General features: G+C 42.8%; 1 protein-coding gene across 3 annotated transcripts in view; it reads left to right on the top strand.

Annotated features, from left to right (window-relative positions):
• The window catches only part of KLHL29 (kelch like family member 29), a 410,116-nt gene that overhangs the window by 90,766 nt on the left and 306,840 nt on the right, over positions 1-12,510 (top strand). The gene's annotated exons all lie outside the window — the stretch shown is intronic.

The raw sequence follows: 12,510 nt of genomic DNA, 5'->3' as shown, positions 1-12,510 counted from the left end.
GTGTGGGGGGTCACTCACTTAACGGGTGCCCAGCGCTGAATACAAGAAGGGCAGCGTCACCGTGCTCCCGTCACGCTGGACCTCGACCACACCAGTCAGCTCCTCGGTCCCTCCCAGATCTGCCAATTGCCCTCTTGGTCTTCCTGAACTGACTCCAAAGTAGCACTTGGGTTAACAAATAGTCATGTGTTTCTTGCAGGAAGCCTTGAGTGACCCCCAGAAGATGATTATGAATCTTTTTTTTTTTTTTTTTTTTTCCCCTCCCCCTAAAAGGCTATTTTGATTAAATGGCCTGCCCTGCCACACACAGTGCAGCTATGTTGTTGCTTTTGTTCGCAGAATAATCGCTGGGGATTTGTGTCTGCATGCACACACAACAGTGTCTTCTGCTGCTTTCTGTAATGACAACACTAACTGTAGTGAGAAGCAGCTGGAAAAAAACCCCAAACAACAAACCCCTAAAACTCACAGAAGAAATAGAGAATCCATATTATATTTTTAACAAGTCCCATGTTGTTTCTTGTTTTCTTTTAAGGGGCTGATTTCTGATTGTTTTTGTTGTCTGTCACTACTTTCAATTACTCATCACTTTCCTGTTACTGGGGGATTTTGCAAACTGCTAGATTCATATTAACATGCTAGGCTCGTATAAATAGGAAAATTATGCAGTTTTCGTACAGTTCCCTTCCATCTCTTTATTCTGCTGTTTTCTTTTAATTAATCTGCAACAGAGTCCAGCTACAACAGATCATATGCTGCTTGTCAGGTCAGGTGAAGGTAGTTTGGTGCAAAAGGCACTTTAACAACATGTGGAAAAGCTTCTTTGCTAATTGGATTGCAGTACATGTGTTGCTGCCCACTTTAACTCAACAGAATCATTTTAATCTGATTCCCTCACTGTTATTTTACACTTAGAGTTTGTGACATTCAACCTTTTTTGCAAGAAATAAATATTATTTAATTATCAGAGACTCACAGAACCGCTCAGGTTGGCAGGCACCTCATCCAGCCCGACGTGAGGCTGCCCTCAGTCTCCGCGTGACCTGATGCTTGGATCGTAGAGTAGTTGGGAAAATCCAGAGTTCAGTGATCTTAATGGCAGAGTACTATTTAACTAAGGTGTGTTGTTTTTTTAACCTTATTTAGTATGTTTAATTTCTGGTTCACACACACACATATCCTCCTGCTGAGCTTAATGGAAATGTGTGTGTACTCCTCTGACCTAGGACACCATTTAGTCACTGTCTGTCTACACCTGTAAGTGTAGAGTATCTTGATTTTAACAGAACTATTTATGTTGCCTTTTTTTGTTTTTTCCTTTCCCATCGCTGATTCCCTTTTCTACCCTGAAGAGAATTATATTTCCTACCTGTGAGCTCTGCTGCTGCAGCAAGTTGGAAAACAGGATGCTAAAGGCATTTGTTGGTACTTACTGAGTATGTCTGTGTTCAGTCACAGAAGTAATTGCAGTGTCATGCAATTATACCCAGTCTAGCTTGGTGTATACAAATACACCAAACCAGGTTGTTCAAAATATATATAATATTCCTCTGATAATCCTCTAGCCACAGTCTGATGGGGTTCATAATAAGCTAGCGTACCTTGCTGCTGCTTGAGCTAATTTATGGTGCTTATATTTACTTTTCAATCATATGACCACGTCCTTTACTCCTGCATGACGTGCTTGTAGGTGGGTTGTTTTATTTATTCTTTTTCCTAGGAAAAAAACCCTTCTTTCTTAATATTTTGTGCTTTAAAAGCCCTTCACTCTGAGGAACTTAGTCTTTGGTCAGACAGCAGTAAGGTTAAGTGGTGACCTGCATCACTGGGGACTGCAGCCGCTTCTGGCGTGGATCTCATGACTTCCCTGCTGCAAGGGTCCTTATGCAGAAATAACTGTCTTTTCAAGAGAGCACTGTCCTGTACTTTAACTTACCTCACTTAAGTCAAAAGCAGTTACGCACATGGGGGAAGTCGTGGAATGCATGGCCACTTTTTTGAATCGTAACCACAGTAATGCAGTGTTGTCATGTGAAGGAAGTGAGAAAAATAGATTATTGGGTTGGAATTATCCAGGAATTTAACTCCGTGGGGATGCTGACTTACATGGTAGGCGGTATTTGGTGTTCTACTTTCACTCCTAGAATGTGCTTTTAGCAGCCCAATAACCCTGTGCTTGGGAAATGGTTTCTGTATTGTCTTATTAAGGAAACAGCGATGCAGAATGCCATGAGAACCAGCTTTTGTTGCCAGTAAGCAGTTAATGTTTCTTAAAAACTTCTTAGTGTGCAGGATTTGACAACCTCACAGAATGTGGCAGTGTTGGGGCAAACCGGGCTCTCTTTATACAAAGCGATACACTCTTCACGTGCCAGGCTGCAAGGACTCGTAGCCATTGTTCTAATTAGTGTTACTGTTGTATGCAAACATACAGCACCACTTCCTTTTGTCTTCTGCAAAAATCCCAGCTCCTGTGTGGCAAATTGTTTTGACAGTTGGCTTTCCATTAGCAGTGGGGAGAATAGCGAAGAGCTACCGTCTAGACCTACTTGCAGAACTATTATGGCAAAAAGAATAATCTTACAGGAGAAGTTCCTATTTCCAGGACCTATTTGTACATTCTGACTCCTCTCCGTATAATAGGATTACACATTTCTTATCGCAACCGCAAACTGGATGTGTGCCAGCCATAAACTGTGCACAGTGTAACAGTATGATTGCAGGCAATCTTTTTTTTCCTTCTCTCCTTTTTCTCTCCATTCCTTCTTATTCTGGGTTAAGGGAAAAAAAAAAAAAAATCATATTAGACAGTGTAGGATGAATCACAGAGCATCACTTAAAACATTACTATAGCCTGGTATATAGAAGCAAAACCACTTGACCAATGGAAACTAATTATAGACAAGAAGTGTGCCTTAGGAGAAAAAGATATTGATGTTTGAAGTGTTTCCTTAATGCATACATTTGAATCTGGGGGGAGAATTAAGATTCTGTTGCTTTGAGGGAATTTTCATCTATTCATATGTTAAACGTGGGAGTGACACCTATAGCTGAATGATTGTGGACAGGCACTCATTGCATTGCATTACTGTTTTACTTAACATGTGGGTTTGATTTACATAGTACTCTGGCAGTAATTCAGTCTGCTCTGCAGTGTACCGGACTGTAATATATTGAACAGATAAAATAATTTTGGCCTGAGGTAGCTTAAAGCTAAATAAATGCTGGAAGGGGAAATATAACCATGCGGTGACTACCTTTAAATAGGTTTAAAAAAAAAAAAAAAAAAAAAAAAGAGGGACAGGGGGGAAGCCCACCCTCTTTAAAAAATTAAATAACTAAAAACCATAATATACATAATCAGAAGTCTTTTATGGTTCCCACTGTTAAATGTTGCTCTAGCCATCTGCAGAGAAATGTGCATTCCTGGAGCGTGGCCAGACTTCAGCATAGTTTTGTGAGGAGAAGACGACCCAGATTGCCCTTCCTCAGCGTCCATACCAACATTTGCTAGCTATTTTGGGATTGTTAAACTTTGGTCTGGGAAAGTGTAATACATCTACCAGGATGAGCTGCAGCAGCCATCTTGAAGGTTCAGCCTCTGTCAAAGATGAACTATGAACGACTGTGGCAATGTTAAATGGCGTTTGGGATCTGCTCTACATCTCGAGGCTGCAAAAATAAAAATTTCTGTCACTTACTAGCTTCCATTTCTGAAATACGTTCTTGCAAGAGGTGAGATGGTCATCCTTCTCTTGCTGTTTGGACTAGCTTGCAAATTTTGGGCGGAAGAATAATAATTTTAAATAGTTTTGTTCCTCAGTCCCAATTTTGGAAGGACAAGGCTTCAAAGTTGTCTGCTGGGTTATGTCAGCTATGAGTTCTCGTGTTTGTCCTCGATCCCTCTTTCAATGCATCTTTCCCTCCCTGAAACAAATGTGAACTTAAGAAATCCATGTGTAGGACTGCTCACTGGGGCTGTACTGGCAAGGATGCTAACCCAAAGGCAGCCTCGGCTGGGGGAACCGCGGTGCTTTCTCTCCCCTTGCTGACGCAAGTCAGGGTAGAAATGGTTTGTGGTAAATAAGTGCGTTTGTTGACTTGCTGAAGAAAGCCTGCTTACTGAGTTGGTAGAAAAAGGAGTATTTTTAACTGAATTTTGCTGGCCATTTGCAGGAGGGTCAAGAAGTTTTTAGTCATGGTAGAAGTTCCTTGCTAAGTGCATCATACAGAAAGGGGCTCTGTTCAAGTCGGATGGGAGAAACTCAAGTCAAAGCTATGGCCACCAAAGGCACCAAGTGGTTCTCAAGCAGGTGTAGGTGGCATCTTGGCTGGGACGGCTGCTACTGTGTTCTTGGCCCACAGACTTTTATTTACTTAGTTACAGAAGAAATTTGTCAAATGGAGTTGTATTAGTCATGGCTGTGAGGAGGGGTTTTTGGAAGGGTGGGGAGGAAGACTAATACAACATAAACCAGATCCCCCTGGGAGGAGTTTTTAAGACTTCGAAGTCCTCTTCTCCCACCCTGAACCTTAACTATATTGTGCCTTTTTGAGCTGTTTGAAGTAACTCTGTAGGTTGTTGAAGTTCTAGTCACACATCCATAAGGTTTCTCTAAACTTTTAATGTGCGAGGCTCCAATTACATGTGCTGTTGGATTCTGCACGCTAAATATGGTTATTTCAGTAATTGATTCTAAAGGTATAGGTGTGAGGTGGATTGATATATTTAGTCTGTAAATTGTATGTAGAAACTGGCAAAAGTCATCTGCATTTATTTCAGTATTCAAACACTGTTTCATTCGTTTATTTTTAAAGCCTGGGAAATGAGTGTTTAAAAAACCCCACCACCAACAGAAGAGAGTTAGCATGAGACTATATTGGGAATTTAATGTACAAGTTAGGAAATTAAAAGTTTCTGCAATAAATGCGACTCTGGCATATTACAGGTATACTGCAACATAAATTTCCCAGCTTCTACAACAACATTGAATTCTGAATATGTGCAAGATGGTTGACGTAGAGTGGTTATGAGAATTACAGCCTTGTTTTTCCTAACTAGTTCATTTAAATTCTCAACCTTAATGTTCTGTTAACCTTCCATTTTCTTGCTAATCTGCTTTAGGAAAATAAACAAAGTACAAACCTTAAGTATCTTACAACTCAAAGTGATGTATACCTGGAGGGAGAGAGATAACTTTAGATTGCGGTAATTTTTCTGTGGCTTCATCAGTGTCAAATCCTGGGCCACCAATGTTAATGTTAAAACATTCCTTGTCTTCACGGAAACTATCAATGGATCTGTTGGATCTGGTCTCCCTGAGACTGGGAAAATGGGACAGAAAACAGTTACTCATTTGGAGAGTCTGTAAAGCATTTTTCTGTGTCCCACATGGGTGAGCTCAGCCTTTGGGGATGCCGGGAGCAAGAAGATGGGTAAGAGAACCCAGCGGCATGGAGCAAGGTGGAACCATTGTCTCTCTCAAGAGGCAGGATCCATGGAGGGGACTACCCTGTCCCACCCAGCCTTTAAGGTTCTTCCTAAGTCTGCATCCTCATTGCATATACATCCCTGTCTTGTTGACTGAGCACATGCTGGGATTGCTGTTTTGATACGATATTCACACAGTGGTGGTGTGCGGCATTTTTGTGGTGTGGTACTTATTCAAAGCAGGATGTTAAGACTTCTGAGGGCTCCTTCCCTGCTTTCCAGAGCTGCAATAAATCACACCCCTCTGAATACTGTTGCAGGAAATTTAGTCCCATCTTTTCTGGGCTTGTACGTGCAATTAACATTTACTTCAGTGCATTGTACAATTTCCAACTTGGCACACAGAACTGTTGAGGTTTGGAGTCACTTCTGAATGTGGATCACCTTTTATGTGGCATCAAGCTGTATGTGGTGCTGGGAGAGCTGAGAGATGAGAAGAAAGTTTCAGAAGTAGCCTCTACAAACTAGTAGAGGCCACTGGGAGATGGAAAACTGATTTTGCAAAATAAATCTCTGTTATATGTCTTATGCAATGCAGTACTAGTCCCTTTTTGAAATCTCTTGTGGTTAAACACTTCTATCATGTCCTCACCACCTGCTGGAAATCCAACACAAAAACAAGAATAACCAAATCTTAAGTTGTAGCAGCTGAACCTGTTTCAAATAAATAGCAAAAGCTATTGTTTACGATAAGTGTTATCTGATTGCTGGCAGAACCTGTGTTTATTGCTTTTGTGTATTACAGTCTCTTGTAATTTGGACAACTAAAAATTGTATTCCTTTTTCCATTGTACAGAGAGATTTGCAAGTAGACAGACGTCTATAATTATACTTAGTGGGATTGGAGAGCATATAAAGCATAAAATGAAATTGCTTGGTTTTAATCTGAAGTAGCATCACATCAAATTTTCCACTTTTTTACGTATCCTGGAACAAATATTTTTCTCATTCTTTAAATAACATTGGAGGACATTTAGGGACTATTACGAAGATACTCTGTGCAGATTGTTTTTGTGTACTTGATGTTTTGAAATGTTTGCACTGAAAGTCAAACACTGGGTGCTTATTGTACTGGTGGTCATGAAGGAAAGCTATAAAGTGCAATCTGACAAGTGTCAATGACTATCTGGAGTGAATCTTTCATTTCAGCACAGTAATTGGGTCTTTTTCCCCCTCTGATTAAAAAAACCAACAAACAACAAGCCAAGTGCAAATGGATCTTACAGTTCATTTTTTTCTGTTTCTGTCAGTCCTCTTTAGAGCTCATTCCTTCCCCCTCTCCCCCCCGCTGCCACATGAGGAATGAAGAACAGAAAACCCCAAATAATGTATAAAATCCCAAGTTGCAGCTGTAAAGTCACAGCTCAGATATATTCATCTGTATATTTTTGGGTGCTCTTGGCTTTGTGTCTTTATTATTTATTTACAGTTTATAATACGCTAACTTTTTCTTAGGGGATAGAAGAATATGCATATATTATTCACACCTTTTGATTTTGTCAAGTAATGTCACACTTCATGCTTTCAGAGCGCTCCACAACCCAATCCTCCTAGCAGTCCCAAGAGTCAAGAACAGGCAACTGTGATCCATCACACACAGGCTTTAATTTGATATTAAGTGAGCCTCACTGCTGCCTTGTTCTGATTTTGTGTACTGCTGGTGCTGGCCAAGGTTGGGTGGCCATGGCATTTCTGCTGGCTGCCTAAGTCATCCATGTTTGTGCCATCTAGACTCAATGAAGTGAAACCATGAGAATTTGAGATGTTGACTCAATGAGAGCTGCCTGCTGTTGGCCAGGAGAAATGGTTTTAGTTATTGGTAATGCCTGGGTGTTGCAATCCCTGTAATACAGGGAATGAGGTTACTTGCCAAAAGAGGGGTTTGATCTGTGATTTTCATCTGTTAAAGCCGTATCTGTACTGAGGAGATGGGGATATGTGTTTGACTAGGCAGGAGCTAACCTTGGTGCAGGTGCATGCTGGACAGTCATGAGGGCAACACCTTTACCCTCTGCAAAAGCAGGGGCGGGAAGGGGAGGATCAGTTTTGAAAAGACCATTTTGGGAACACACCGAAAGCACTCCTCTGCTTTTGAATCAAAAGCAGCGGAGGGTAGGTCCTGTGAAAGAAAATTTTCCTCCTCAGAATTTCATGACCCAAATTCCTTTTAACTCAGAATACTTCATCATGCTACAAGCTTTGGACCATTGTGATTGCTCGTCTTAAAAAGAGATATTTTTATGGAACTTAATCTGAACGTTCACTGTCTTATAGAATGTGTATGTAGGAGCATATCCAACACAATTTGAATGCCAGATCTGTGAAATCTGTTTTTCCAGTACTTGTTCCTCAGACCCACACATACCTTGTAGTAACACAAATTATATTGAATAAATGTGATCGTGATGCTGGGTCAAGAAGAATGTACCAGGATGTCCAAGAGCAAAAGGAGCAGGTTGGTTTGGACTCTTACCAAGGACGACTAGCCTACTTATGTCTTTTGAAATTGCAGCTCCTTCTCTTCCAGCTAAAGCTAATGGTCTAGGATGGATGCACGGCACAATGATGATATCTGCTGAACTGGAGGGAATTCACTTCACAGATGCTTATGCATCTTGTCACGCCATAAAAATGAAATGGTACTTGGTGGATAGGATTTAAAAAATGACAGACTTCTCAGGTACGTGACAGGTATGCCAAGAAATGTAAGATCACAAGACGCCATGTAGACTGAGTTCTCTGCGAGGTCAGGCAGCAGCTGTCTTACACATGCGGTCCAGAGATGCCCGCAAATGTCCACTCTCTGTCCCTTGCTCCATACTACTAGCTACTAAATTTATCCCAATACTCTGGAAGAACATGAAGACTAAAAGCCAAAGTACAGCATGCCCTTGGGAAAGAGGAGGAGCCAATTGCCAGGTCTTGGGGCTCCTGTGATAGCCAGGAACTGACCAGAGGTCCCATGGTAGACCTGGGGCTGGACCTGCTGTACACTGCTTTATTATTTGTCCTCTAGAGAACTGAAGAGCAGGCTGCTACCTCAGCTCTTCTCCTTTATTTTCAGTGTTAAGGACAGATTTTTTCTTTCACTTTTCAGTTTAATTAAAATTCTTGCATGATTTCAGTCTTCCTTCTGCTTTGAGAGGCTAGATTAGAAAAGTAATTTAAAAACTTCTTTGTTGCATTGACTAAAAATCTCTTCCACTGTTTGTTTGCTTCTGGTCTTTTGCATCTGTGTTTCTGCATCTCATCTGTGTATGTGACGTGCAAGGGTGGAATTCAGGCATGGTTTTGAGTGTCTCACTATGGTGGCGTGGTCACCACTGATGGCTCTCTCTGTCGACGTGTACCAGTAGTTTCTCATGCTGTAGATGAGTAGTAAACGTCTGAAAAGGAAATACAGTTGTAAAGCCCAGTGAAAGAGAGATTAATTTCCTCTTTCTGAAAATGCATCATCATTCCCATTTCAAAGATAAGGGAATGCATCTGTGAAAAACAAAACCATCTATTTAATTGTGTTTCTGTCGGGAGCATTGTTTGGAAATGTTGGCCGTTTGTGACATCTTTGGGATACCGAAGGACTTTTTACAGAAACTACTGTCAGTAACTGCAGGAAGCTTTTCTGTGTTGCACAACCCAGTTGGCTCAGGCTGGGTGATGTCTTTCCACCGAGACTGCTGTCAAGCCAGTGGGTGATGTGCGGGTGGTGCTTGTGGGCTGCTCAACAGTCACTGGAGGCCACTAATTCACTATCTAGACACCAGTAAAAACATACAGAAATGGGATCCTAGGTTGTCTGTTTGACTATACCTTGAATAAGACTATTCTTTCAAAGTATTTCTGTTACTATATCCTACAGCCAGAATGACTGTCTTGAAGGTAGCAACACAAATGGTTCACCAAATATGTGACTGCTATATATGTAAAAGATATATTTACTATTCTAAAAAAATCCATTATCCTCTTACTGCTGGGACAGCTGAAGTTTAGAGAAGATGGACATGTAGAAGTTACTGCTAAATTGGCCACCGGTTTACGTGGCATGCCTGGACTCTTCCTTGCCCAACCCATTGGAGAGATTTAGACTTCTTGGACTGAGTATGTAGCTGCCTTCTGCTGGTTGATAGAAAATTATAGCATTAAATCCACTTTTCCTAACATCTCAGAGCTTCAGCCATTCATGTCTGTCTACTCCTAACCCTTATTTTAGGACCTCCTCCCAAAGGCAGGTTCTCTGCTCCTCTGACCAAAAGTCTGAACTGGCACATGATGTTCTTTTTTCTTACTGTTTCAAAACGGTGCTAGCAGTTGAAGTGCAGAAGCTGACAGATGGTTTGATGGGTAAAAGCAGTCAGTTCATTGGTATAGAGGTTCAGAGGTAAAGCTTGGAGGCAGCTGTGGAGTTTGGGAGTTCAGAAGAGTTTAGTAAAGTGGCTCCCGTCCAGGTTGTATTAGTATTGCAGCTGCAGGTTTGAGAGGCTCATTCCTTATTGTTCGGGGTGCTAAAAAAACACTGACAGGTCAAGGAGAACTCCTGGAAAAGGTGGGATGACCTAGGTGCCTGTGCTGATGTACCAAAGGATGTGGAGAGAAGCTCTGCCTATGGCAGAGCTCCCCGGGATTCAGGGAAGGCCAGGAGGTCCCCCGAGCCATGGCAGACTCCTGGCAACACCCTGCGCTGCGCTCCCAGGGCGCTGGAGCAGCCCTTTGGGTGTTTTTCATGATCGGTAGCAATGTTTTCCCTAGGCCCATATGTTTTCCCTTTTGTATAGGGCTCTGCTTCTTTGCCTGAGGAACAGTTGCAGACATCTATTTCCCTCATCCTTTCTGAGCCCTTTTCTAAGCTTCCTTCCCTCCGCAAGTCTTTGATATATTCCCTTCCCTTCCTGATCTGAAGACTGGTAAGCACAGCAGGTGAGGAGTGTTAGTGCTGCATCTGCTGCTAATTGGGCTCCCAGGCTCATTCAGATAGCACTGGCAAGTGATGTACTGAGTTAATCAGGAGCCGGGGTTTGTAAGAGAATGTTCATATTATGTAGGGTAAGCAGAGATTTGCATGTCAGCTTTTAAAATCGGAGCTTACCAAAATGAGACTGGCTGCTGCTTTCTGTTGTCAGTCTCCCCATGGCCCCCATTTACCTGGGGTGTCTCGGCACCTTTACTCTTTATCCTTGCAGCAGCCCAGAAGCGTGAGTGGTGCTGCCATCCCCAGCTAGGCGATAATGCCTGGGAGTCCAGGGTTTAGGGAGGAGGTTACACAATGCATTACATTTGGTGGTGGTGCTAGCTTAAGCAAATTCCTGGCCGTTTCTTCCTCGAAATGGCATCAGGTGAAGTGCTGATGTACGTTTCCTTCTGCCGCCCCTGCTAGGAGGGCAGCCATCCCTGCAAAGGGGGCTGGGGAAGGAGCAGGGGAGGGGAAGCCACAGCCGTCTCAAACAGCAGCAGCTAACGCGGTCCGAGTGCATCTGGCACCACTGGGGAGGTTATTCCACCTGGCTTGGACAGCACGTTGGCTTTGCAGCCTTCCTCCTGGTTGCTTATGCCAGCCCCTGTGCCACCATGGGCTTCCCCAGCCTCTCCTCTTCTCCTGCAGTTTTGCTGCTGCAGCTGATTGATTATGGATCCTTTAAGCAGTCCAATGCAAAATTACCATCCTCCCCCCAAAATACAACAAAAAACTTGCTTTTAATATCTCTCTGTTCAGTAATTTGGTTTACAGGGTAGTTAGTGCTTGTGGGCTCTCAGGGCAGCGCAAGTGTGGAGGCAGCAAATGGCAGGCAGGGGGAAGGCAAGAACTTCTTAGGCTGACTTTGCTTTTGAAGCCAAGGTATCCACTAACTACAGCTTCAGTGTTTTTGCCTAAGGTCATGCAAGAACGCTTGGCAGAGCAAAGAACTGAAGTGGGTCTCCCTAGATCCAGGTTACCACTCTAACCCCAGGACTGTTTTTCTTCCAGCACTTGAAAATGGTCTGAACCTCCCATGGGGTACCTTGTGAGAGGTTTTTTAGGCAAAGATACTGCTCTAAAAAAGCACGACTGTTTGCTTTGTAAGGGGAAGCTCTTGTTCCTGTTTCCTTTCTGATGTATCTCTTCTGTTCTTGGCTTGCTAACTTGATGATATCACTCCCCATGCATTGGGCAAAAGCTGTTTTCCCTCTATTCAAAGAGCCAGGAGGAGCAGCTGCTTTGCTGACTCTAATCTCTCGTTCTTCCCGCACTCCTGTGGCATACCAATGGCAGCTAGGACCAAGGAGGCGTGTGAACGCAGACAAAAAAAGTGAATTTGCTGTGTCATCCTTGAGTCTCACGTGCCAAGAAGTGGTTTGCTGATGTTTGTTCAGGAAGAATCCAGAGTTTGCACAGCGTGTCCAGGGAATTGCCGATAACTGGATATGGAGCACTCCCAGGCTCTTTGTCAGAACCACCTGCATCAGAGAAGGTGGACATCCTCGCTACCTGGTGACTTTCCTGCGACACGGTATGGGAAATTCTTACTACATTCCGCCTCCTGCCACAGGATGCCCATATTGTAGGTACAGGTACGACAGCATCCTTTTGGTTGCCTGCATGCAGTGGAAAAACTGTATGAGCAATTCATTTCCCTTCCTTGCCTTCCTTACAGGTAGCTTCCTTCAGTCGGGTACTCTGACCCCCCCCTTCTTCCAGAGGACCATCGTCTGTTTGGGTCTTCCGTGCTTATCTCTGCTGAATTTATGTGTATGGAAATACTTAAACTTGCTCCTCTTTTTTACGTCCTTTCTGACGATGATATCTCATTCTTTTTAAAAATAGAGTAATTGCTTCAGCACTATCCACAGCTTAGTCGTGCAGGTGCCTGGGTAAATTATCCCATGCATGCATCTAGTATTCACTCCGGCAGTCTTCCATAATTGACAATTAATTTGTGAATCTTTTTTCATGCTGTTCTTTCACCTTGAGTGCTGGGCATACTGGATCTCTGCCATCTCATATTTCTTGGATAAAGTCACTGTGGCTTCTTGTCTTACAATGTCTG

Source organism: Aquila chrysaetos, chromosome 15 (assembly GCF_900496995.4).
Source record: "Aquila chrysaetos chrysaetos chromosome 15, bAquChr1.4, whole genome shotgun sequence".
NCBI lineage: Eukaryota > Metazoa > Chordata > Aves > Accipitriformes > Accipitridae > Aquila > Aquila chrysaetos.
This window is presented reverse-complemented; position numbering and strand designations above follow the sequence as displayed.